General features: G+C 38.6%; 1 protein-coding gene across 15 annotated transcripts in view; it reads right to left on the reverse strand.

Moving 5' to 3' along the window:
• Window positions 1–27,843, reverse strand: part of RBFOX1 (RNA binding fox-1 homolog 1) — a 1,129,454-nt gene that overhangs the window by 677,266 nt on the left and 424,345 nt on the right. The window contains exons 1-2 of one of the 15 annotated variants that reach the window (XM_027684213.1): window positions 23,599–23,613; window positions 22,645–22,715 (exon numbers count right to left, since the gene is read on the reverse strand). The exons of the other annotated variants lie outside the window; for them this stretch is intronic. The gene's annotated coding sequence lies outside the window, so the exon portion shown is untranslated. Of the gene's footprint in view, window positions 1–22,644; window positions 22,716–23,598; window positions 23,614–27,843 lie in introns of those variants that run through there. 15 annotated transcript variants of the gene reach the window in all.

Below are 27,843 nucleotides of genomic sequence, written 5' to 3' on the forward strand. Positions count from 1 at the left end.
GTATTCTCTGCCTGTCTGGTCCCCAAGAGCCAGACCTGAGTGGTGCTGGCTCTTGGTGGGCCCATGGGAGTCATCATGGCAGCTGCAGACAAGTGAAGGGCATGAAAGGCTTGAAAACCTTCCCTTTCCTTCTCCAGGAAAGAGGAAAAATCCTAGAGGTGGTGAAAGCAAGGCACAACCTACACCAAATTCGCAGTGTTTTCCCTGTAGTTAGTCAAGTTAGGCTGGAGTCACATCCTGACCCAGCAAAGCAAATAAAACCAGAGTCTCCTTCCTCTTAGTTTTCACAGACACTGTTTATGTGTACTCACTACAGTTAGTAAGGTCAATGTATAAGATATTGAATTTTATGTATGTATATTGGCTACAAGTTCCACCCTGATTTCCTATTTATCACCTACACAGTTGTTCTGCCTGATAATCAAGGATTAAAACAAGATGACAGCACATCCATTTGTATCTGTGTGGTTAATCAGCTTTTCTCACCTTCATCCCCATCTCTCACATGAAGTAAAGCAACCTGCTTGGATTTAAAATCCAGTTCTGGTTATTCTTCTTGAGAAATGCTTTCTTTGAAGAACAGCAAAGGTTGAGAGTCCTCACAGCAAGTCATGAAGCAAAAGGAGGTATCAGAGACCCCATGTAGGACATAAACCCTGGAAATAAGGAAGTCTGGATTTCCTCTAGATTTACATCTTGTAATTGATTGACTTTGGTGCCCAAGAAAATACAAAATCCTCAGAAACTTATGGAAAGACACCATTCTGTAGGATTTTCTGGTGTTCTAACAAGGCCTAATTAGTTTTCAGTGCAGCCTTTCCCTCAGGGCACTGGTCTTGCAACCAAATATCTTTTTCATTTGTAAGAACTCAATGATTTTTCCAAACTCTACCACAGAACAAATGAAACAATTACTTAGAAAATATTAGGGGGAAAAAAATGGATAGAAAAAAAGCCACTGAATTTACATTAACAAACCACATTGGAATAGTCTAGAAATCAATAAATATGGTTGGAGTGAAGGAAAAAAGGTCTTTCAGTACAATTTTAACAATTTAAATTCAGTCTAAGCAAGCTGGAACTCAGAAAGTCAGCTTAAGAAATTTGTAACTGGTCAGTGTTCACATTATCATTCTAATTTCAACTTATACTGTTTTAACTGGTACATAAGAGGAGAAAATGTATTTCTTAATCTTCATACTACAATTTGTAATTCAAGAGAAAAGGGGAGAGGGAGGGCATATGGTAGCTGTAACATCTTCCATTTTCCTTATTCATCTGTGCCAAGTTAAAAATAAAATTACTATTAGAATTGCTTGATTAATTTCTTTGACTTATTTCTTTAGTGCCTTGTAAGAGACACCAACCTGCAAACTTGCTGAATTTCCAGATAAATAGTTTAAGCACCTAAATTATTAACATTTTATGCACAGGATGTTGTTTCTACCAAGGTAACATGTATATTGATATACTACTGAGGTCAGATTCCCTTCCATAAATAGTCCTTTTCTTGCTGCTTGGATGCACAGGTGAACACCAACGGATGGAAAAGCCTCCTGGGATCTGTTTTCCATCTGTAGTTTGTTCTGGGAATTGAGTGTTCCTGGAGGAGAACACTTGCAGCCCTTTATTCCAGACTAACTCACCTAATTGCTTCAGGCTGCCTTTCTGTTTGTATTATTTCCTACCTTCTCTCATATTTAGAAAGAAACCATTGCCCTTTTTGCTGCCAGGTTAATGAGTGTCATAACTTTACACATGCTAAAACCACGAGAACAGGGGACAAAAGGGAGAGGGGGAAGGTATAAAACATACTTGCTGACAGATTACATATTTTTTATCGACTTTAAGTTCTCTTCAGAGGAAAAGAATTTCAGGCTTTCATGAATCAATAAAAATTATTGGGTTTATAATGATAGAAAAACAGATACTGTTTAATTTATGAAAGCACATTGATATCCTTCCAGACTTCTCTCACTTCCAATGTATTGGGCAAACTGAGGCAGATCAAATGGAAACTCAACACAGGGAATTCAGAATTTCCTTTATTATTCAAAGGAAACTTTGTGAATACCTGGGAAACCCTACACTCAATGGGACTGAAGTTTAACATCCATTCCCCTTGTGCTACCAGGATTTTAGTTTTCAATTTGTATCATCTTAATGAAGAATTCTTTAAAAATGAATGAAGGGATGAAACAAATTAATGAATAAAACAAAATGAAAACTTTTTTTTTAAATTTGATTTCTGTTCTGAGAGACATATCCTTTCTCTTGTCCAGATTCTATAAATTAGACTTCAGGAGTCAGGAGGAAAAGGAGCCTTTTTAATACAGCTCCACCTGAATGCAATTCCCATTCAGGGACCACAGCTCCTCCTCTGAGAACTTCCCTCTCTACTCTTAGAAAGAGGTTACCTGAGAAGGGGCAGGATTTTTTTGAATTTCCAATATTAGAATTCAGCAGACATCACCATTTTCAATGCAGCCATTAGGAAATACAAAAACATAAAATACAAAAAAAAAACCAAACCAAACCCCATCTCCCCAATCCCATTCAATAATATGGGCAGCCAAGTAATTACTGCAATGCAATGCATTTGATAAACCTCCTTTGCCTCACCTATCCTCCCAAGAGAGCCAGAAAAAAGGTCTTCAAGGCACTCCACACACCATCAAGTGAAAAAGATACCATTTAAAATCAAATGGATCTTTTGGACAAATCACTAACACAAATCCCATCTTATTGAAAGCCATTATTTATGTCCATTTATCTCAGGTGCAGGAGCACAGACAGAGCTCTGGGGGTGCACAACACACCCTCAGCCAGCACAGACACCAATAAAACGCAGCTACAAATTTTACAGTGTTCATTTAACATTGATTTACCACAGGATTCCACATTTCAAACAGGCAGGTGTTCATAGAATCAGTTAAAGTTTATGGACTGGTATAATGGGATATCCATACCCATCTAGGACTTTGCCATCTCTACCAGAATAAAACTGAAAACAAGCAACAGGCCACAGACACGAAGAACTTGTCCCTTCTCAGGATTGTTTGCCCAATGAATCATGTCACTCATTACACTGTGACCAGCAGCAAAGCAGCAAACATTGGTGACACAGGAGAGCTTCCCAGTGATTAGTTTTTGGATGCATTACTTGAATTAACAGATAACCTCCCTTTGCTGAAATACCTTTAAGAGATCACGTTGGGAAGCAACGTGTGACTTCTGATCATAAAAATCACAAAAGTGACTTAACCCCAGCAAGTGAACTATTGTTTTTTTTTAAGATGAACTTCCAATTTGGAAAGAATAAAAGGATTAGCAAACCTAAAGGCGCTTTAACCTGTTTTTCCTGCCACGATAACGTTTTTAACTTTTGGCCTGTCTTATCTGTTAGGGGGAATTCCATTATGGGAGCATAAAGGATGTGCTGCTCTCACAAAACAGAGGCACTTTTTAATGGCAGTTTTGAAAACGTGGCCTTTTGTACCTCCCTAGATTGACTATAAAAGCTCCCTGTCAACTGACAGCAACATCAACGTCAGTGCACACAAGACTGATGGTCTCCATACGAACAATTCTTCCTGCACTATTAACTGCTTATGGCCTCTGCTGGGTTTTGCAGAAACATCATTTTAAAAGCAGTAAAAACAGCATTTGTTCTTTTTTTTTTCCAGTGGCAGTAAGCAACATTTAGAGGTGACACTAAAGGTACTCTCAGAGTTTACAGTACTGGAACTTGGGACTGACTGTTCCATCTTTTATTTATTTATTTATTACAAAGGAAAGCTAAAAAATTGGGGCAATTTTTGTGAATACTTTTCTACTGGCCTCCAATTTGGGCTAACCAGAATTGCAATCTGGACAACTGAAGCTGAGCTCTGCTCACAGAACAAAGTTATTATCTGTAAGGTTTTAGGAAGTATGATCTAAATCACAGCCTGTCCCCTGAACCCTTGGTGTAAATAGTTTAACTAGAATCATAGAATAGAATCAAAAAGTGTCTCAAGTTGTAAGGGACCCACATAAGGATCATCGAGTCCAAGTCCCTGCTCCTCACAGGTCTTCCTAAAACTAAATCATAGGACTAAGAGCATCATCCAGATGTTCCTTGAACTTTGATAGACTCGATGCTCTGATGCACTGGCAATAAAACAACAGGAAAAAAAAAGAAATAATAGTTTTTTTCAAAATAAAGCAGAAAGCCTCAAGTCCTGCAGCACTTGTCTGTTGTTTAATATATGTAGGGCTGGATACCCAGGAAAGTCAGTTCAATACAGCTCCACTGCCCTCTTCAAGGTGTTGTTTAACTAAATGCAATGAATGTCAACCCCCCTGACATCCATCCTCATATCTACACTAGGGCATCTCGTAAAAGTGTCACATTTAGGGACAACCACGGCCAATTATAAAGGTTGTACCAATTTTATTTGGTACAATTTATATTTGTTGGGCCAATAAAAAGGTGTCTCAGTAAACCCACCCAGCCAAGACCTTGTCAGGAGCCCGGTCTTAAGATCTGTCTTTGCCTAACCCAGAAATAGCTGTTCTGGATTTCTCCCTGATGCTTTCTTACATCCTGCACATTCTGAAAAGGCAGACTGTATTGGATACATGGTGTATTGCACCTTGGAGCTATAATATCCCCTTCTGTTAGTCTGTTAATCCAAAGACAGTCTGCATTTTATAGTTACATTTCCATTCTCTTTATTCTGCTGACAGACAATGCAGACCTTCACCAGCTCTGACAAGCAGCCCACAAAATTGAAATAGCTCTTGATTGTTTCTATTTCTGCTGTTATGAATCTTGTTTGCTGTTGTGAAACTATCAAGAAGCAGATCAGCTGTACACTTCTGATCCCAGACAAAACTACAGACACCAGGAACAAGAGCTGAATGATCCTTGAGGCAAAAACATCAATCTATTCCCAAAATTAAGACTCAAATACTGAGGACTTCTGAATACTTTAATCAGCTACAGAAGCCTCATAGGTATTATTTTCCACTTCTAACAAAAACCCAAAACAAAACCAATCAAACAAAGCACACCAAAAAAATCCCAAACAAATAAAACAGAAAAAACATAAGTCTAAACCAAGACAATATAAAAGGTAGTTATTGATTCTTCAGTGGTGGATTCTCAGGCAATGCTTGAACAGAAATGCAAGTGTGGCTCAAAAATGCCCCTACAGACCATCATCTCCCCCTGGCTTGCAGGTGTGGAGTTTGGTCAGTAAGCAAACCAAATGTATTATAAATCTTGATGAAGTGGAAACAGTTGTGCAAACTGAAACAAAGAGGAAAAAGCCAAGGTGTACAAATATTTACTAAGCAAGCAAAGACCAGCACCTTGCAAATACAGGGGCAAGTACTTCTGCTTTTGCATTGTAAGTACTTCATGTGCATATGGATGTAGCTCAGGACCCAACTCCATCCAACTGCACTTGAACTGTGAAAAACACTTCCAGAATCCCACCAGGGGCTCCAGAATTAGAATGTCAGCATACAGCAGACTTTTTGCTTCCCCATCATATATTTACAGTGTCAGGACAGATATCAGTTTCCCAGAAAATGATGGTACAATCCCTTTTTAATTCCTACACCAGTGGGCAGCTGCTGCCATGCCCTGGGTGCCCATGCTTGCCTGGGCACACAAACACATATATATATTTGTATATATAGACATACATGTCCATGTACACCAACACCCCTAAATAAATTTGGAAGTACAGATATTTAGACAGAGCTACACCCACCTGAAGAAATTGCTGCCACAGCTTTCACAACAACCTTGCTGATTATTCTTTAGAAAACCCTTCAGTGCCAGAACAGGATTTACTGTGGATTATTAATTATTCTGCCAGCTATATCTTTACTTCTAACAAACACCTCCCTCGAGCCCCCCCCAAAAAAAACACAAAAAAAAGAAGGAAAAAAAGCTTAAGTCTGCGTTAAATATATAACCTAAAAGTGATGTTACACAAACAGTAACTAGATTAAACATAAGAACATGTGCAGGTACATACCTTGATTGAAGTGTTCATTTAATATAATTTAAGTATCTGAAATATTCTGCTTACTTGATTAGAGTAGATTGTTTGCATTTTGATTTATTGCTTCAAGATCAGTATTCATTAAGTCACTTAATATAAAGGCACCCTTACAGCTGCTACCCTATTAAAGGTAATCATTTTTTCCCATTCCTGTTTATGGCACAGCCACTGTTACAATAAAAGCAGTCTGGAGTCCTCTATTAATCACAACCACAGTTTCCAAGTATAAGTATCTTCTGAAACAATTCCTGATGGTTAAGGATTGTGTCAGACACAGGAATTACAAATTGTGCTTTGTCTCAAATTCAAATTGCTTGTTATCTCATGTACTGTCAGGGACACCTTAGGGTAACTGTGCAGGTGGGTGATTCGTATTTCAAATCTTTGACCAAAAGTTTCAAAATTACATTCCTAGCAGTGTTTTAAGCCTGTATTTCTGGCTCTGAAGCAAAAGCCTCAGTTTTCACTCAATGTACTGAAATCAATGCAATTTCTCTGTAACTTTAATACAACTTTTTAAATTTTTACATTAGAATTGCAAACGTAGCACTTTATCTTTCAGCACCATTGGCCAAAGACTCTACTCCTGGTACAATGCTTCTGGCTGGTATATTTTACATTTATTCTTTGCCCAGTATCAAAAAGGACAGAATAATCCTGTGATAATGACATGTCATTAACTGAGCAAAAAGAGATTATAATACTAGTAAAGTGATAGGATGTGCTCATCCCTTCTGTTGTATCACCTCTGGAAAGTCAGTAAGAAAAGCATCATGACACTCAAAATATACAAGACAAGACACAAGAATTTCAGCAAATTGCTGTGAACTTGTTTTGTGGCACATTTATTCCGTGTTCACAACACTGACTCTGCTCCATCCAAACACAGGAACACCAGACTGGAAAACCATGCAGGAGAAAACTCTTAGCTTTCAGAGACACTAAAATCAATTAGCAGCTGTTAATTCAGTGGCATTGATTAGCAGTTTTTCTAGTACTAGTCAATGCACAAGGTAACAGTGCTAGCATTCTGATGTAGAGAGCCAAGCTATAACCAACCTTCAAGCCATCTGAAAATATTTATTTTTATTTTTTTAACTGTGCAAGTTAGTCATACTTGAGGAAAAAGAGGTTTTGCTATATTCCATAACTATATCAACAAATAAGAAATGCAAAAATAATCAAAGGTATTTGTCAAATCCCAATCACAAAAGTACTACCTGAAAAATCCAGTATTATTTCCTCATACAAAGCATTTTTTCCTGTTGCTGGATAATGCCATTCAATATACTGATACTTCTAAGAGTTAAAAAGCCCCAAGTTTTGATATACTTCTTCACTGGTACAAGGCAATGCTGTTTCAAAGTACTCCCATCAACACAAATTTTGTTGGGTCTGTTTGTAATAATGCTGTGGTCATTCTGAAAAGCAGCAGTTCCACTGCTCTTTTGCTCCTGATAATATAAGAACTTTTCATAAAACTCTTACTAGTACCCATTTATATATCCAACTTTATTTTGTTACACTTATTGCTTCTCTTTCTGTGGTTTCTACCCGGAATCATTACAATTAATGGGAAAAGTTCCATGGCCTCCAAGGGATTTCATCTATTCATCTCTGTTCTGTCAAGAAATGCTGATGTTTAAAGGAATCATGTTCCTTGTTCTGTGTAGCTTCATTAAAACTACTGTGGCAGAAGTACTTCAAAGGCACAAGGTTTTTAAAGCTCTGAAGGAAGCTTGAAAAAAGTTTTCCTGGTAATATATTAAAAATAGGTATTTTTAGTATAATAAAGCTTCAGTGAGGTACTGATAAGGTAGAGAAGATAATAAGAGAATGTGGTCAGAGAGGCACAGCTACAGAAAAATATCAGCCAAGGCATCTCAGGAGTCAAAGGAAGAAGCTTCAGTTCCCATTCTGCACCTTAAGAGTATCTGGGTAGACAATGCAGTGTTAAATTAACAACCAATTTGAAGTAGACAAAAATTATGATTGAAACAATAATAAATGTTCAGCCTTAGCCCACTGAAAGAAGACAAACCATAGGTAAAGTCGTGTGCAGATAAGTTCACCTAACAGCTCACTTTTTAACCTTGATTCAAATTAGAGGGGGGGGGGAAAGAAAATAAATGAAAGCCATATGTTAAGACCAGAGAGCAAGCTCATTTCTTCTGTAACCTCTTGAATTTAGTATGTTTGCTAATACTTATGAAATAACCTCGTATTATTCTATAATCAAATCCATTTTATTTAAACAACTACCCAGTGACCAAAAGCAAGGTGCACCTGGGGTAGGAAATGGCAAGTAGCACGTTAAAAGCCTGTACTTCTGCATGCCTAAAAGCTTTTAATATAGCAATTTTCAAATATACCACGTGTTTGAGATGACAGAGCATGGAAATGTAAGTCATACTGGGGAAAAAAAATTCTTTTGGCACTAAACATTATAAAAAATTAAGTACATAGTATTGCATTTTTCTCTTTTTATGCTATTTCCCCTACTGCTCAATTCATAAACTGCATTTTGCTTTTTATTTACAAAAAAAAAAAAAAAAAAAAAAAAGAAGATTCATGCCCTACCCTTTAAGGGCAGTGAACAAAACAGTGAAAGTGGCTTTCCCTGATGCCAAGGCCCATCAATAACCAGCAGGACCTCACTCCCAGCTATCACACAGATGGTCTCCAAGAGGCTGCTTCAAACACACACACACAGAATGTGCATTATTTCTCTCTCTCCTTCTCCTGTTCAATATTTCACCAAGATAATGCCAAGCAAAAAGGCTCTTCCATCCCAGGAGAGCCGACACCTGAGAGCACCAGGCTGAAATACTCCCTCACTTTTGGAGCCATCATTCAGGGGAAACACAAAATTTCTTTTATGACCCAGAACAAGCACCAATCCTTCCCTGAGCCACTCTTCATATCTCTAATTCCACAAATAAGCCTTTTAAACCCACAAGTGCCCTCCTGGCGTGTCCCAAGGCGTCCCCTGGGCAGCGCTGGAAACAATCCACACAGCAGCTCCAGTTCCTAAAGAAATGAACCAAAAATGTGGGTGCAACTTTGCTTCTTATTGTTTCAAATTATTCTCTCCTCCGTGTAAAATGACAGCTTTGGTCCTCAGCAAATTCTTCAATGAAAAAAAATGAATTAAAAAAAAGAGCAGGGATGGCCTAGGATATGGAACACTGTGATGAGAGCAACAAAATGGCACTGATGACATTAACTATCTTATTTCCCATCTCAATCTAGCATGAACAGAGTGAGAGATTTTCTGTGTGTTTTTTGGAAGGGCAGCTGCTTGTTCATTGTGCAAGCTTTGAATTTTAGCACATACTCTAGAACATACTGAAGCTCTGCCTTCTTTTGCTAAAGCTTTGAATTCCCACAGTTACAGAGGGACGGGAAGTCTTCCCCTAATGATCAGATATGGAGTTAATTTCCATATTCAGTATTTAGTTGTTCCTTTTATCTATCTCTTTCTTAAAGATGATTCCCACATATTACATTTGACTACCATCTAGAAGGTTTTTTGATATTATTTGGGAATTAAAGCCATCAGAGCACTGGATAAAACACACAATTAGGGGGCTACAGCCTGTCTGTGTCAAATTCAAGAAGTAACCAAGCCCTATATTCTTCTTTGAATACAACAAACCATCAGTGCCATGAGTGTAATGAAAATAGTTTATTTTTGTCCCAGTAAATCTGTACTCGCAGCTTTTATACCACCTTCTCAACCATTTATCTAGACTAGAAAGTTTCTTATTTTTCCTGCTGCATCAACCAGAACAGTTTCAGAGAAAGTACCAAAAGAGGCCTTGGATATAAAATCTTATCCCAACAACTTCAACCATGAATTTTGGCAAATTTCTGTTTCTTCTCAGCACTAATTCCTACTGCTGTTACCGGCATTGTCTCAGCAACCTCTGGAGTCCAGAACTTCTTAATTTCTTAACCCAGCATCCATAAAGACAAGTCAGCCATTTCTGCCACTAGCCCTCTTCTCAGCTTCCAGCACTTCTAAAAAACTCAATCTTCTCCATTTCAGCCTAGGAAGACCTGAAAATTACTATCCTTCTTAAAAAAAAAAACCTCTTTAAAGTATCTAGTGTTAAACAGCTATGAAAATATATAGCTACTTTATATATGGGAGAAATGTTCTTGTTGGTTAGTTAATCAGGACTGTGCAATGTATTAAAAGCAAAAAAATCAGAACTTTAAAGCTTATTACAAACCCAACATTGTTTCTATCATTTAGATTTTGTTCATAGATCTTAGAGAACACACAGGAATATAAAAGCATCGTAAGCATTTTACCACTATTCACAAAAAGCATGTGTGTGCATCCCCTCCCCAGCCCAGCAGGCAGGCAAAATGCACAGTTCCAACTTGAATATTTATAAATCCTTGAACATGCTCTTCATCCAAACATGCTCTTCATCTTAAGTCATATTTAAAATGAACTCCCAAATCAGCCATTCCCATTAAACATGTCACTTTTACAGAGCCTCTGAAATACAGGGAGGGTGAAAAAAGCCCACTTTGAACTATTGGACAAACAAGTAGTGTGGAAATATCCAGCAAAAATGATATTAAGGAAATTACTTTGAGAAATGGTTATTACTTCATCCTTTTGCCAGTGGCTGTGTGTGTGTGACAGGTAACAATGTCCCTGTGCTGCTGTGCCCTTTCCATTTGCCATTCTTGGACTATAAGCACTTCAGGGTAGAAAGGGAACTTACATTCTTAAGAGCCTTTATCTGAAAGCCTGAACCTGGAAGACTTTGAACACTGTTTTGAAAGAGGATTCAAAAGTGTCTCTGACCTTAAGTGAAAAAAAAAACAAATTAGGTCCAGCAGTTTAGTGTCAGGGCACTCATTACCCTGTCGAGTAACCTTGGGCACATCACTTAATATCTATATGCTTTTCTTTCCATGTACCACAGGAATAACAGATCCTCCTTTACGTAGCAGCAAATTTGGGAGGCCCAGCTCATTAAAGTCTGTAAAGTGCCCAAGATTTCCAAGTTGCAGAAGCCTCATGAAAAGCAAACCCAGATTAACCCCCCCAAGGAGATGTGCTAGCAAAAATAAGGGTTCTGTTCCACTTCAGCACTCCAGAAGGCTCTCTGCTAGGTTACACTGGAATGACAAGTCCAAAAGAACATCCAGTGGCCTTAAATCAAACTGTTACTGTGAGAAATCAACAACACACGAATTAGTCTCTAATCCAACCTGTCCAGAACTCACTCATTTGATGAGCCCAAGCACTGCTGGCAAAGGAAAAAGACTTAAAGAGACCAAAGGTCTGAGGCCACAAGGCAGGGGAATTGTCACTAGAAGGTACATTAAAAAAAAGAAACCCCTCACACCTCAGGTCTGGGGGAAAAAAAGAACAAAGACTGAAAAGACTTTATGATTCCCAGCTCTGAGTGTACAGAGGCTAATTGGAAAGGGTGTGCACTTCCCACTGACATCTCCATACAATCTTATTTCTAAAACAAGACAAGGATTTCCTCCTTTTTTGTTCCCCTGTCACAAGTTTTGTTATTCTATGAGCACGACCAGAGCTCTGAGAGGAGCCCCCTCAACTCCCACAGCCAGGATTCATTTATTATGGCAACAGAGACAAGTGTCTGAGAGCGGGGCACAAATATTTTCTTCAAATACATCAGGAATGGCAACCCTGAGGACTCAGATTCTCTTTTCTGCCTGCCTCCCAAAATTCTAGACCTCAGTTTTCTCTTCTCTTGTTTCTCTCTCTGTCAAGCCCCCAAAGGATGACCCTGCCCAACACCAGGTTGGCCCATATTGTTTAAGCAAAGCCTTGGTGAAACTCCAGGCCCACTGCACATAAGTGATCTTGCAGCTGCTGATCTTTCTGCTGCTAAGAGCAAGGCAAGAATATTCCTAGAAAAAAAATTCACCTAACTTTAACATTTTAACTCACATGTGACCCACAGGTAATTCAACTCTTGGATGGGTCAATCACGCAAAGCCAACACGGCTAAAAGGCAAATCCAAAAATTGCATGAGCAAAGCCAACGGGATAAGGAGCAAAACATGCTTGCAAATGATCCTTCAACACCAACGAGAAAAATGAAAACACAGCAGAATTTTTTATTATTATTACTATTATTTTTCATCTTATTGCTTTTCAAATTTTCTTCAGAGACATAAAGAAGGTTTTGGATAAGGCTGTGAAGAGCGCCAGAAAATTGCATCCTGATGCCTCAGAAGACTGAGGAAACATCCTCCCACTTCAACCATCAAACCCTCCAAAGACTTACTAGCATATCTGAGCACGCAGAAAACACCCATTTTTAGGTGCTCACTATTTAGCTGTCAAGCATGTTTCATAACATCTGCATGTTTTTTACATAAAAAGCAGGTGGTTTCTGTTCTAGTCTTCAAGTTAAGCTATGCTGCTTGTCCCAAAATCTGGATTTGACAAATTAGTTGTGTACTTTAATTTTGGCAGACAACATTTCATTTCTTTTGACATTTTTTGTTTGTTAATTCAGTTGAATAAGCTGCCTATAGTTTTACAGGTGCTGCTCAGCAACAGCAATTCTGTGTCAGCAGCTCCTCGCTACATTTAGGTGTCCACTCACGCATGCCTACAGACATAAAAGTTTTATAAATTAATACATTTTCAAGGTGACTTTCTTTAAACAGCTCAATTCAAAGATAACAATTTTTGCCTTCTGGCACTTATTCTAAGAAAATATTCATTTTGCATGAGTAAGTCTGTGTAAAAGGCAAAAAGATGCCACTACTGCTTTTAAAAAAAAAGAGTCAGGGGATAAAAGGAAAGGAAGTTATATATTTTCTAAATTCCTCTATAGATAATGTCATGGGAAATTTGGTCTGTAACTTCAACCAGACAAAATCTTAAGGTCAGCCTTGGGCTCAGCTCAGCAAAGCTCCAAGTCACTGACGCAGAGGCAGAGAATTGTTTGGGTTATCTTTGTTCACTGCCTCCATCTGTCTGTTGATGTTGGAAGGAGGTTTCACGGCTGCAGAACAGAAGAGCTCAGAGCACATATCACAGGGGCACTTCAGAACCACCAGTTCTCCCTGGGACACAGGGACACCTTGTCAGGCAGCTGCTCCCAAACACAGACACAGTTTGTGGCACCAGAAGTACATAAAATGTAGAAGCAAATACAGTTCTGCAACTGGGCAATGACAATGTCATCTTTTCATTCACAGAACAAAGCTGATACCAGGCTCACTCCTTCTGGATAAATGCAGGGAAACTACAGCTTAACCTTAAATGCCTACAAATTCACGGGGAGGAAAAACATAAACAGATTTCAAACACACACAAAGATAGTTTGGAAATAGGATGAAAGAAGAATGTCATGTTGGATTTCATTCTCTCTTTTCTTCCTGAAGAGCCCAATGTACAGAACACAACATCCATACAATGCCTTAACATTTAGGTTAATGAAGCTAATGCTAAAAATGGCAAAGCACAATTCAGCTGACAAGCTGGCATTGAAATTACTTCCTTGGCTTATACATCTGCTGCAGAATTTGCCTTCCTGGTTTTTTGGGTTTTTTTTTGGAATTAAGATGCTATGAAGTGCTGAACTTGTTCTCAATCCTTATGATTATTGTTTGGAGACTGCATCGGCCCTCTTGGTGTATCTATTGTTGCCTGAGTTCACAGCTTTCACCTCCTTCCAGGAGGTGTTTCATACACCCAGTAAGTAGGTACTTTTGAAAACATCCTCCAATTTGAATGAGATTTCAAGAACTTCAGGCTCTTGAGGTAAACTCAGAACTACTGCACCAATGCAGATGAGATGGGGAAGCCATACAACAACACACACAGACACTTATATTGCAAATATAAACCTGCAAGTATATTTGAACATATACATTAATTGCTTGCATATTATTGCAATTGTACTCATTCCATGGTGGAAGTGTAGTTGCTACACAAAGTACAGAATTAAAGAGACACAGACTAGGAATTGTTACACGTAACATTCATGGTAAACTTTATTTTCTCACTTTGCATCACACGAGTCACTGCAAACCATCATCTCTAAGGAAATGATGCCACAGAAAAGTTTAGGAAAATGGTGCTGGAACTACATGTGGGAAGAAGGAAAATTTCTATTTAAATTGTAAGACAATGTTCTTACATATGTGAGAAGCACATTTTAGAGATCTCTCTGAATCCAACAACTGCTTTTCCCTTTTTGGTGTTACCCACATTGTTAAACACAGATTTGAATCCCCACACACCACTGGAAACCAGCTCCACTCCAGACAAAACACTGGTGAAACATTTTATACTATGTAAATATTGTGAAGATACAAGTTTTCCCAGCAGTTCCCTTCCAGTTTCACTGTGGGCAGTGTTAGAGCAAATTTCCCTCTTCTCATCCACTCAAGTTCAATTTTTCCATTTAAAAGGCAAGGGAACCAATAGACTTTCCAGAAGTATATATCTAAACTACAATTTTTTTCGTCTAGTGGTGGCATCATTCCTGCATTTAACATACATGTATGTTCTACACACAGTTGTTCCTGCCTGAATTAAACTTTAAAGGAAAAGTCCTCATGATCATTGCTCTGTGTGCCTCAAAAAGAGAGCACCAGAGAATGTAATGGGAGAGATTAATCCACCAGAAATAATTAGACAGGTCACCTTTCATTTTTAGTATATGTAGTCCTTTAACAACTGTTCAGAGAATAAGACTTATGGTTATCAGGGTACTATGATAATCATGCCAAGAAATTAACTGCTAAGAAACAAATATACTGCTATAACTAATTTTCATATCCAGTTTATGGAGTTTTATTTTATTCCTTTTTCCCCCAAGAAATCAGTGTACTCACAGATTTTCATGAGAGTCAGATTTTCATGAGAGTTCAGCTCTCGTTTTGGCACCCAAATGAGAGCCAGACTTTGATAAGAGCTCAGTGCCTTGCAGAACAGGAGCTGTGAGGAGCTGAGCTATTTTGGAAATCTAGCAGCTGCTGTGTAGGCTGGGAATATGAAAATTCTGGTCTCCAGCTCTTTAAAAACCTGCCCTTACCTAACTAACAGCATAATAAGCAAGAATCCTAAATCTAGCAAATTACAGCTTCTTCTGCCATCTCCTTTGTCCCACTGAAAACTTCCACTTCCAGTGCATTTCAAGAACTTTGCATTACCATTATTGCCACCAGGCACTCGCTGCCTCCAGCTGCAGCTCTGACCTTTCCAACACACCGTTCTTTGGGGCAAAAAGGTTATTTTTCTTTGCCTGATTTAACAGCAAAGTTGCCTCATTACTGGTACTATGAGAATTTTAAGCTGAAATAATGTTTAGCATTTGACTCAGGAGACTCAGAGTGTCACAGCAGTGTAACCCCACTGGTCACTGTCCCTCTGTCCAGGTACAATCTTAACAGCCTATAAAAAATATAGACACTTAGCTCTGAATTTCCTTCATCAACTGGAGCGTGCCCTCACTCTCTCAAATTACAGTATTTTAATTTTTTTTAAAAAATACATTAATACTAATAATTATTGATAAAATATAACTTCTCTGAAAAGTAATAACCTCAGAGTCATCTCAGATAAACAAAAACAGCTCAGAAATGGAACAGGTTGATTTGGGGCTTTGCAGACACTCAGATTGCAGCAGCACATTATTCACATGAAGTACAGAGCACAGACATCAACTGTTCAGCTAAAATACTTAATTTTCAGAATTTCTTTATGACAGATGTTGCCATTCACACCACACAAACCTTCATTCCGTCACCCCTTTGGTTGCAGAATCAACTTAAGTATTTTTTCAAAACTTGCTTTTTTTTCCCCCCCGTCCTTTCTTTGAGAAAATGCTTTGGTTTTAAAATATATTTTTAAATTAAGAATTGCAGTATCACAAATGATTGCACAAACCTTTTGACACTTTCATAATTTAATCAAGAATACTCACTTATGTTTTTCTAAAGGTTTTCTTAATTTTTTGGTATTTTTCAAGATGAAAAACAGTCCACCAATTTGCACGGTCTGCCTTGACCATTTCATAGTAATGACTGAAAAAAAAGATGTCCATATGTGTAAGCCACCAAGAGGAGAGACAATCCTGGTTCCTACCAATGGAAGACGAAATATTTAAAAGACATGTCAAGAGAGACCTCTAGAGATGTGTAATCAGTGCTTTATATCTTTTTTTGAAAGTTATAGTCAAAAGAAATTCAGCTGATGTTTCCAGTTTGAGCCAACATTCTGAAATGCTTCGCTTGGATTGCACTGACACAACCAATCTTTTAAGTTCAGGCAATAAACTTTAGTTTGTGCAACAGCCCCATGAAAAAAAATATTTTGAAGAGATTTAAGGTTTTCTTGGTTTTAAGCATGAACTGAAAAGTCTCTAAGCAAATTATATTAGGAAAATTATCACCACCACTAGACATTCCTCGCGGTAATTTTAAATACATTTTAAATTTAATTCCAGTTGTCACATAAACCATTATGTGCATTTTGTAATCATGCATCTCTAATCAACTTTGGATCCCAAATTACATTTGTCTGGAAAGTTTCAAGCATTTAACTGTGCAGTCATAGACCAGACCCTTCACAGGGACACGGAAACACAGTCAGTGCAATGGAATTGCTGAAACACTGGCTGCTCCTCCCCGACCCAGGCCACATGGAATAATAACTATCCTTTAAATTCTCATCAAAGAACTCACCTAAAAAGGATTTTGGAAGCATTCCTCCTCTAAAAGCTAATGGGAAACGAAAATCCCTACAAACATCAGGATTGTGTAGATGAAGTTGAGCATTTCAGCACCTTTGTGATGGTTCAGATTCTGAGCAGGGAAGGGGTCACTTGTGTGCAGCCACAGAATCAACGAGGTTGGAAAAGACCTCTGAGATTATCAAGTCCAACCTCTGACCCAACACCACCTTGTCACCCAGACCATGGCACTGATGCCACATCCAGGCTCTTCTTAAACACCTCCAGGGACAGTGACTCTACCACCTCCCTGGGCAGCCCCTTCCAATGGCTGAGCACTCTCTGTAAGGAACTTCTTCCTGATGTCCAACCTAAACCTCCCCTAGTGCAGTTTAAGACTGTCCCCTCTTGTCCTACTGCTGGTTCCTGGGAGAAGAGACCAACCCCCACCTGGTTCCAACCTCCTGTCAGGGAGTTGTAGAGAGTGAGGAGGTCTCCCCTGAGCCTCCTCTTCTCCAGGCTGAACAGCCCCAGCTCCCTCAGCCTCTCCTCACAGCACTTGCCCTCCAGTCCCTTCCCCAGCCTCGTTGCTCTTCTCTGGACCTGCTCCAGCCCCTCAATGTCCTTCCTGAGCTGAGGGGCCCAGAACTGGACACAGCACTCCAGGGGTGGCCTCAGCAGTGCCCCACAGCTCTGTGACTGTGTCCCTCTGGTGACCAAACACCTGTAGATGCAAACGCTGAGCACAGCAGTGCCCAAAAACAAACACTCCCTACATCCACACCATCCCAGCTTTCACTCTGCCTCTTTCCATCACCACACCCCCCTTGCACACCCACTGAAGGAGCAGCAAACTGCACTAAAGTTAATTTGAAGTCACAAGTGTCGTTTATTAATTTGCCACTTCCCCCCCTCTTTTTCTCCTGACAATTAACTGTGATACATAACCTGAATTTTAACACCAAATTACAAGAGCACTGTATAAGTGACACACTCTAAAACACAGACTTTCTCTTTTCTTTTAGGTAAAATTAAGCTAATCTGCTCTGACAGAAGAGGGCTCTTTGGAACCAGCTAGTGAGTCTCCCAAATATGAAGCAGTAACCCAAATGTCAATTACTTTTCCAACAGCAGACAAATTGCTGGCACACTAATGCAATTTAAGGACAATAATTAGATAACAGGACTACAGAGTGTACCAGGTGACAGAGTTTCTGAGATAATAGAATCTAGTGTCCTACTTCTTAAATATTAACATCATTCCATCTCAGTCAATCGGTTTATGGTAATTTTAAAAGGGCAAAGCAAATTCTTTTTATTGCTAATAATATTGTGCTTTTCCAGCATTAGCTTTGAAGGTTAGCAATTTACAGGGTCAAACCTTAATTCTATTATTTCCATTTTATTTACTTTTCTTTTTTAATCTCTCCTCTTTGAAGTCTTTTCCCATTATAGAAATTTTAAGGCACTTGATTAAAAAAAAATGAAACCCTCGAAATGGGAGTTCACTGTGCTCAGTACAAAGGAGCCACTTTCATCACAGCACACGTAATCTGTTTATTATACCCATTTAGAAATTCCCAAACTTTTCTTATAATCACATTCTACTATAATCACATTCTACTCTAAGTGATTTGGTTAACTGTGTGTTAGGTAATCCATGTAACATGTCCAAGATTTTTCAAATCTTGGCCACAGTCAAGCGGCTCTCCAGAATTATTGTAGGCAGAAGAGACCTCACTGCTTTAGTCACAACTTCCCAGATAGCTAAATATCTTTTTGCATCACAAATTACCATTGGAATATTCTTCCCCCCACCTTTTTTTCCACAATAGTTAGCTGGAGGACCTCTTTTTTCAACGCAGCCTCTGCAATTCTTGGTACCAGACCTCCTTTCATCCAGAAAACCGATGTCCACTGACACACTAAAATATCTCCACCCAGATCAGAAAGCCCAGCTCTAGGACAAGAGAGGAATTTACCCAGAATAACATTCAGCTTCTCAACTAAGACCCTAATAAGAATGCAAATTTTTATTCTTTGTTTGCTTTTTAAGATTTTAAGTGAATAAAGACATAAATTTAATCATATTACAGATCACGAGATACTGTGTTTCAAAACGTATTTTTTTCCCATCTTAAACAAGAGACAAATCTTCAAGGGCTGCATTAAGAACCAGCCAGGTCAAATGACTTCCAGAAACGATTGTGCCAGTCTCTCAAAGCCATACTGGTATTTTTCAGTTAAAAAACAAGCCTTGTGAAATGCAGTTTTACATGTTCTGAGGTGTTTGCTGACACACAAATGAAGAGGTTGCACTCAATTGTACAGATTTTGGTCCTTGAGTCCACAGCATTTGTGTTTGGGAAACATTCAGCCTGAATGTCTGACACACTGGTTTGCTACACGCAAAAGGTGGGGAAAGGAAAATTAAAAAATACAGCAAAGCATTGAGATAATTCTTTCCTGTGGGTTCTGTGAGCATAAAAAACTGAGGAGTCCTGCTCACGTATTATGGTGGGACCTCGTAAAAACAGATTTTTCTCACTTTTTGCCATTTACAAATAGGACAAAATTTTTGTTTCTAGTGTGTCCTATTGGCCACATTGTAGCAGATGACAAAAATAATTAACTATCCTGACTGTAATTTGTTACCCTGCTGCTAATGATGGTAATATATAGGGCACTGCCTATGTACTTTCTCAGTTAATCTGAAACTGATATCAAATGCTGATCAGAAACACATTACTACCTGATCAGGCAATATCATCTCTGCTCATGAATCCCCTGTTATTCCACGTGCATTTTACCAACAGATCTGTGGATATCTGAACAAGTTATCCTGACATTACCACAGTACTTCTTTCCCACAGAAGAATTCTTGTTCCTTTTGACTGGCCATAAACACAGACTCGTGAAACCAGCACCACAAATGCATGGCCCAGTCTGAGGATTTGGGGATCACAGTGGCCATCTCTGACCAAGGGGCAATAACACCTTCAAGACCCTCATCTAGAACAACCAAAGAGCTCAAAACCCCCCTTGTTCATTATCTTACGGTGCTGTGACAGAGTCAGGATTTTATCTGCCAGGGCCCAACTGAAATCAAGTCCTTTGGAAATAACACAACTGCTAAAACGTGTACAAAGTAGCACACCTTTCAACAAGTAAAAAAATAATCTGGACTTACTTTTTATTACTCTAAATACAATTAGAACTCAATTTGACTTTCAGTGACATTAAAACTGTCTTGTCTTCAATAAAGGTGGCAAATAAGAAGAAATCTTGGAGGTGAACACTCAGCTCTCGGGGATTCACGAGCCCCCTCAGCTGTATCTGCTTATCACACAGTGCAGCAGGAAAATTCTTTGATCACAAAACATTTTGAGGAAAACTGATATTAAAGTAAGCAAATAAACATGTTCCCAAGTCCAGGGGGCCTCCTCATGGGATTCATCCCAGAGTTCTGAAGGAGCCAGTGGATGTTATGTCAGGAGCCCTCCCTATCATCTACCACAGGTCTCGGGAGTCTGACTGGAAGCTGGACAACATTATTCCAGCCTAAAAATGGGCATGAGGAAAGACTCAGGGAACTATAGATCTGTCAGTCCAACCTCAGCACCTGGAAAACTCTGAAGATAATCCTGGATACTACTGAGAGGCACTGAAGTCATTCTCTCGGGACCTCAGCTCTGCCCACCCTGCTCTGGGTCTCAGCATTTGTTCACGGCACTGGGATATTCCAGGGACATGGAGGTCCCCCTAAGGCACTACAATATTCCAGGGATGTGGAGGTCCCCCTAAGGCACTACAATATTCCAGGGATGTGGAGGTCCCCCTAAGGCACTACAGTATTCCATGGCTGTGGAGGTGGGAGCCTGATGTCACACTTACAATGTGCAAAAGAGATGAGACATTAGAGAAAGCAAAGAAATTAAAGAGTCTGTAAAAATAACTTACAGAAGAGACTAGGAATGGGCACTGCTCTGTGGAGAATACTTAGAGCTGATACACATTTATAGCCCAGGCATGTTCAATTTTAAACCTACTGCTTTTAGTAGTGAGGTGACAAAAACAAAGAAGTGGAAGGGACAGCGGGAAGGCACAAAAAAAGAGTTACCAGGACAGCAATTAGAAAAGGGATAACTTACTATAAGGCATAACAATATGTGTAATTAACACATTATATAATTTGATTTTTTAAAAAATTTGTATCATTCTTTTAAATAGCCAGTCCCAAATATCTACAGGAAAAAAACCAGCAATCAATACCATTCCATTATATACCTTTCCATTAAAGGAAAGATATAGGAAAGCCATAAAGGCTGAACCCAACAGACAACCTTTTTCAGTTCCATATGTATTAAGACTGATAAATCATTATTCATTCCTCTAAGTACAAGGGCTTTCTTATTTCTTGTGGATAGAAAAAAAAAATGCTTTTTTTGGACAATGAAAAATTCGGTCTTTATTCTTCTTCCTACTCCTTTTCACACAACCCCTACTCTGTGGCCCAGGATAATGAGAATCGAATATAAATGAAATAAAGGCACTTCCATCTACTTTTATAAAGAAAATAAAGTCCTTTTTTTTTTTTTTTGTAATACAACATCTCATTTCAAAAAGGAAATAGCTTTAAGGCTCTCATGCTTTTACAAGTATGTCTGATTCTACAATGGTAGTCTAAGAAAGTCACATTCCTTAAAATGAAACATGTTGTTTTCAGTATTTTCCCTCCCTCATGATCTCTTTCGTTTTAATTATTTCATAAATAACTTTTTTCCTCATTAAATACTCCTGTTTTCTCACTGTAAAATGCAAAATTTTCTTCATTCTGTATTTATAAAAGCATAAACCAGTGTAGCCTATTTCTAGAGGTCTCCGCAGCTCTACATACTATAAATACTCTTAAGTCCTCCCTGACTATTCAGTTCTGAAATAATAAAGCCTCTTTGGAAATAATAAAGTAATAGGTGCCTTCACACACAAGAGTTACATCAAGGAATTAAACTGTGCTTACATTTGTTCACATATTCTTATTATTTGCCTTAAATTTAGAATAAACTCAAATCTGATGTCTCCTGCTGGGTGCTCCAGTTTCACTGACACATTGCAATTGGGATTTACATCTCCTGTGCTGAGGCAAGCAGGTTAAATTGCTTCTTCTGTGACATTTGTGAGTTCTGCCTGGTGTTCCCTCCCATGAACACACACTGTTCACTATCCCCATGTCTTTGTTCCCCATTCCCATTTCTGTTGTGTTTCACAGGATCACAGGATGGCTGAGGTTGAAAGGGGCCTCTGGAGATCACAGTCCATCCCCCCTGCTCAGGGCAGGGTCAGCCAGAGCAGTTCTGAACAAACCAAGCCAGCTTCTAAGAAAACTCTCATAAATTTTCTGAGTAGAGAACAAATCAAGTGAGAGAAGACCACAGCTTAGGCTGCCAGGATATCCATGGATAGACACTGAGGATGTGACTGATGGAGTTTGTGGGTGCAGGACTGAAATGCCTCCCTTCCCTCTCTACTTGAGGGCACAGAAATTCTGTTGCCTGCAGCTGGCAGGAAAGCCTGCAGCCACCTGAGGTGTTATTTAAACATTAGCTGTCAGTGGCTCTGCCAGACAGCAAAAAGGAAAAAGAAATAAGGAGGAAAAAAAAAAGGTAGATGGTGAAGCTAAAAATCAATGTAGTTCAGTAAACGACCAGAGAAAAAAGCAGCAGCAGGACTAACAGGGAAAATGGAAGTATTTAGGGAAAACTTTTAATTAATTCCATAATGTTGTTTTGAGAAACCACACAGGCACATGTCACCAGAAAAACACATCTCAAGGAAAAATGGCATAAGTAGCAGTTTGTGCACTGTAGTAGTAAACAACTTACTTGGCTTTCAGGAATGCAGAACGACTGAAGGAAGGAACCGGAAGGAAAAGGGATATCGGGATCCTGAAAATCTATGACAGAGAAAAGAGGGAGAGACAATAATGGATGGTGTAAGATGAGATGATAAAATGGAGAGTACAGAGGAGAACAAGACGACACAGTGGGAAAACAAAACAGAGATCAGGGTTTACAGATGAATCTGAGTCCAGAATTTATGGAATTATTGTCATAAGATGAAAAAGGGCATGGCACAAACAAATAAGGAGAAAAGCCAGTGACTTCAAACATAAAAGAAGGTAACAGCTGCTCTCCTGTTTCACTAAGTTGGATCATTTACCACATCCATATTTCAAATAGTAATTAATTAAGTTGTACTGGAGCCAACAGCAGCAGGGACTCTTTATTAATGAATGCATAGATCAGATAAACAACTGTGCTGAAGATGAATTTTACTAGTAAACTTTACCATTACCACTTCCTATAAGAATGAAGATGCATAAAACGGTGCCTCAGACATTATTTTCATCAACAATCAAAAGTCTTTCTACGTGACCACAACTGAATGATTCAAAAGAACTATCAAGTCTCGCAATACTTCAAGACCCATGGATAATATTTTAGCATTTCTAAATAAAAATTAAAAGCCACCAAAATCCAAACCACTCACCAAAAAGCACCACTCCCCCCGGCCCAAACAAATCCAAAAAGATGTATTTTTCTACACCAAGCCATAGCAAACTGGAGCACTTTTCTGAGAATAATCAGAACTCTCTGGCTGCTGTTCAATATGCAAACAAGTCTAATTACTCTCTCTGGCTTGTACCAGAAATGTTTGACTCCTCTCAGAGATCAGTTTTCATCTTTTACGATGGACTCTGGAATCCTGGGGTTACACGTTCTGCTGATCCATTTCAAAGCCCCAAATAAATACAAGAAATGCACACCCAGACCTACCTTGCAGGAGATGGGATGAGAACCTTTCATCTAAAGAGTCTTCTCAAAACCACCCAGCTGGAGCCTTCCCACTGCTCAGTGTACGTGGGCACTACTCATTTCTTTGGGCAATAGTTACTCCCTATTTTTGGAATTAAGTTCTACTTTCTTGCTCAGAAAGCTGAATTTAGCTGTAGGCTGCTATTCCATCCCTTTATTAAGCATCTTTCAACACATTCAGGATCCAAAAATTTATTCATCGTAAGGGAGGAGTTTGGGTACCAAACAGTTTTTATGGTTTCTCTCCAAGCTCTCCTCATCCTGAGTGCTGGTATTTAAGTCACCCATAAAGCTCAGAGAAAAGGTCATATTTTTCAGCTTTCTAGGCAGGAAGGATGGAAGGAAGGACAGAAGGATGGAAGGACCTAACTCACAACTGCTTAGTTATCTAAGCTTAGCACCCAACTACCCAAAGCAGATGCAAGAAGTACAAGAGAACCTTGTATTTTTTTTCTATACAAATGTGTTTCAAATTTTGGAGCTAATAAAAAAGAAAGAAGACAGAAAGTCATTAAACAAATGTTTCAAACTTTGGAGGTAATAACAAAAAGGAAGAAGACAGACAAGTCACTTTGCAGCTCAAAGGAGGAGTAAAATTGTGAAGCCATACAACTGAGAGACTGGGGAATCAGAAGTTCATCTTTCCCATTGGGGTTCACAGGCTATAGTAGGACAGAATAAGAATTTTTACCTTGCCCTTAGCCTTGGCATGAAAATAATCCAACAATCCACACAGAACACAACTGTCTGTACCTTCTTTCATTTCTGTTCTGTGTAGCTTTAAATACAAGACTTGCTACTCTTTTTTTTTCCCTGTAACAAAGCGTTTCTCTGCATTATTCTTTCCCAGTATCAACCTGTATTTATTAATTGTCAATTTATTTTATACTATCTGCAACAATTCTTAGTACAATCTGATCACTCAAAATCCACTTATTCCTAGTGCCATGCCTCACATACCTTTCATCAAGATTATTAGAATTTGTATTTTATCAAGCCCAAGATCCTCTAACTAAGATCACAGTCCCTGTGCCAGCACAACACATCAGTAATTTAAGATATCCCTGCCCTGCCCATAGAGGCAAAGCAGTACTTTGATTCCTCTTTCCCAGGGAGAGAACTGTGACACTGTAATCAAGTGATCTGCCTGAGGAAAGCAGGGATGCTGCTGAGAGAGATTAGATTGAAATCTAAAATCCTTGACACCTGGCTAAGTACTCATGACAAGACTGTGGAGAATGCTGGATCTTTTCACCTCTCTGTAAAAAACCCCTGAATATAATCCAAATAGATTTATACCATCTGTATGTTGAAATGAAATGGATATGAATTCACACTTTGCTGGGTTACCTCTACCACTGACTACTTGTCCTCATGTTTCTAAAGCTGAACACAATGTGAAAGTATTTTATTAAATACTGTGTACTTCAGATATTTATTTTTATCCTTTCAGACTGCCGAGTAACACCCAACAGTATCAAACCCTCACTTATACCAAGCATCAGACAAAGATGGAAATTCCAGCACTCTTGACACAAGTATTTACAGCAAACCTTGTGAGAAAACTGCTAGCTGGACTAATCCTTCCTTTGACATTTTGGAATATGGGATTAGAAGCCTCTCTAATTGTTTGCTTATGAGACACAGCATTGGTTCAGGTGGCAGTAAAAAGAGAAGTCTGTGCATCCTCTGAAATCAGATGCAGTGCTGCCAGAATAATTCCCAGTTTTAGAACAGCTACCTGCATGCAGATTTCTGTCATTTCCTCTGGGCACACACCTCCAACATCCAGGGATCTGACAGGAAAAATCCCAACTACTGGACCACACAGCAGAGCTTCAGAAAAAACTGCCTTGCAAGTAAGAGCTATAACGACCAGTCATTGGTATTGGAATATGTAGCTGTGCCCATTTGCAAGGAAGTAAAACCAGATGGGAATGTTTAATTTACTTTCACTTACCTTTGGCATTCTCTGCATCATTCTTGTACAAATCCCCTCAATGCTCTCAGACTGTTTTGCATAGGCAAGGACACGCTGGCACACAACACATTAATCTTCATATACCTGTTCCAATTGTGCAGTGCCAATAGACACAATATCCCATAATGATAGAGGTTATCATTTCCCAGCTCCTAATTTGTATCAGGCAATGGAATAAGTCAGAAGTACTGGTGGAAAGAGTTTGTGTCATTGCAAATTACACCGTAAAGATTTCCCTTCCTCCGAGTTTTACCACAAAGAAAGAAAAATCTGGAAAAATAATAATAATAATTTCTGTAATTCAAAATGCCCAGAGCCTGGACAGCATGAGGATACCTGAGCTGGAATGGCAAATAAATCAAGGACAGAAGCACAGCCACAGACAAAAGGCAACATTTTAATGTAAAAGTTTAGTTCTCAACTTCTTTATCAGCTTTCAACGTGTTACTTAAATTCCTGATAAAAAGGAAGTGTCCACTGGGACTAAACTGCAAAAAGGCATTTTTTTAAATGCCCACAAAAATGTGCATGTGAATACACCTATTTATATAAATAAAACAAATTAGTTCAAAAGTCTTAATAACACTAAGCAAGAGATTCCACTGTAAATATCTAATGCCAGTAGAAAGTTCACCCTGTTACTTTTTAAGAAAAGATGTTTTGAAACAAAAATTTTTAGATAGCTTCACTTACACCTTAAAGTAGAAAAAAGCTGAGTTATAAATCAGAACTTATTTTATATCCTCTAATAGATTCAAATGTATTTCAAAAAAAGCATTAAGTAATTAATTTTGATACTGAATATTTTTCTAAGTGCAATTTCAGATGTTAGCATTTATACACAGCATATAACATTTATAATTAGCATATAACAGGGTTATAATTCGTCTTTGCTGCTGTCACCTGAAGACCATGCACACATTTCACCCACATGCAAGGCTCCCTTCCAGTTACAAAACTTTGATATCAATCTTAAATTAATTAATTTTCTCTCTCAACTTTATCCTATATCACTGGCTTAAAAGTAAATAGTCCTTTAAAACAAGATAGTATGTGCATTGTTAATACTTTTTGCTCAGAAAATCAGCCACGTGTAAAATAGGTGTATGTTCCTGTAATTGGCTACAGTATTTTGCTCCATGGTTAAATGCATGATTTCCTCTAATAGAATGCCAGTGTGGTCTACATCACATTTTCTACTTCATAAAGATCAAATGAGCTGTGACCACAGGCTCCCCAACTTAATGGAAAGTTCACTCAGTGACTTCCGAGTTTAAATTGTCCCTTTCTCCCATGAATCAATAGATTTAAAGCACATTCATGTATCTCTTCACCAAAAGGTTTAATCCCAAGCGACTAAAAAAGTAGATCTAACTCAGATTTATCCCTCTTGCAGCTCACCAACCTAAAGGTTTATAATACAAAAACATAGCTTAATTCATGGAAAGTGACCTACTTGATGCAAATCACTCCCCTGCCTGTGCGCCCATGAACCTTGTTACCAGCAGCTTTCCATGGCTGCTTTGTGGAATGTTGGGAGCAATCACTACAAACCTATGAAATTTCCCTAAAGTCTTTTACTACTAAAAACTCATTTGCTCCCAACAAGTACACAAACACCCAAAAAACAGAGTAAAACCAATTCCATGTATATATGTGTATAAAGATGCAAAACACCTGCATACAATCTAGCTGAGGATTTCTACATCTTTGCAGCCAAAAAAATCATATATCCTTATGTGCAGTGCAAAATTCAGAATACCACCCAAACAAAGGAGTTGGAATTATCTGCCTTTTTTTTATTTTTTGACTGATTTTGTTTTATTTTTATATGGCTACCTCGATCTAGAAAATGAGACTAAATAAAATCAAGGACCTGTCTTCCTAAAGATTCCCACTATGTTTTACCAAGTCTTGAGATATTTCATATGGAGATGAAAGTCTTATCATCATTTTTAATCACTTCAGAAATCTTTGAAACTTGATCACAGGGTGGGAACATCAGAACATAAATCTAGAGGCTACGTCTGAGTCATGAAAATAAGGAACAAGGATTTGTGGTGGGACTGACAGATGAACAGTGTTCCCCAGGCACCTCAAAAAGGTTTAAGCAGCCAAATAAATTTTGCTAGGGGATAAATTAAGATTGGGGAGTTAAATTAGAGAACTTCCAAAATCAAGCTGAAGTTCTTTCACAATCAGCAGGTGCATGGAAACTTTTGTGG

The sequence above is a fragment of the Neopelma chrysocephalum genome, unplaced genomic scaffold (genome assembly GCF_003984885.1).
Source record: "Neopelma chrysocephalum unplaced genomic scaffold, ASM398488v2 Primary Assembly neopelma1_65b, whole genome shotgun sequence".
Taxonomy (NCBI): domain Eukaryota; kingdom Metazoa; phylum Chordata; class Aves; order Passeriformes; family Pipridae; genus Neopelma; species Neopelma chrysocephalum.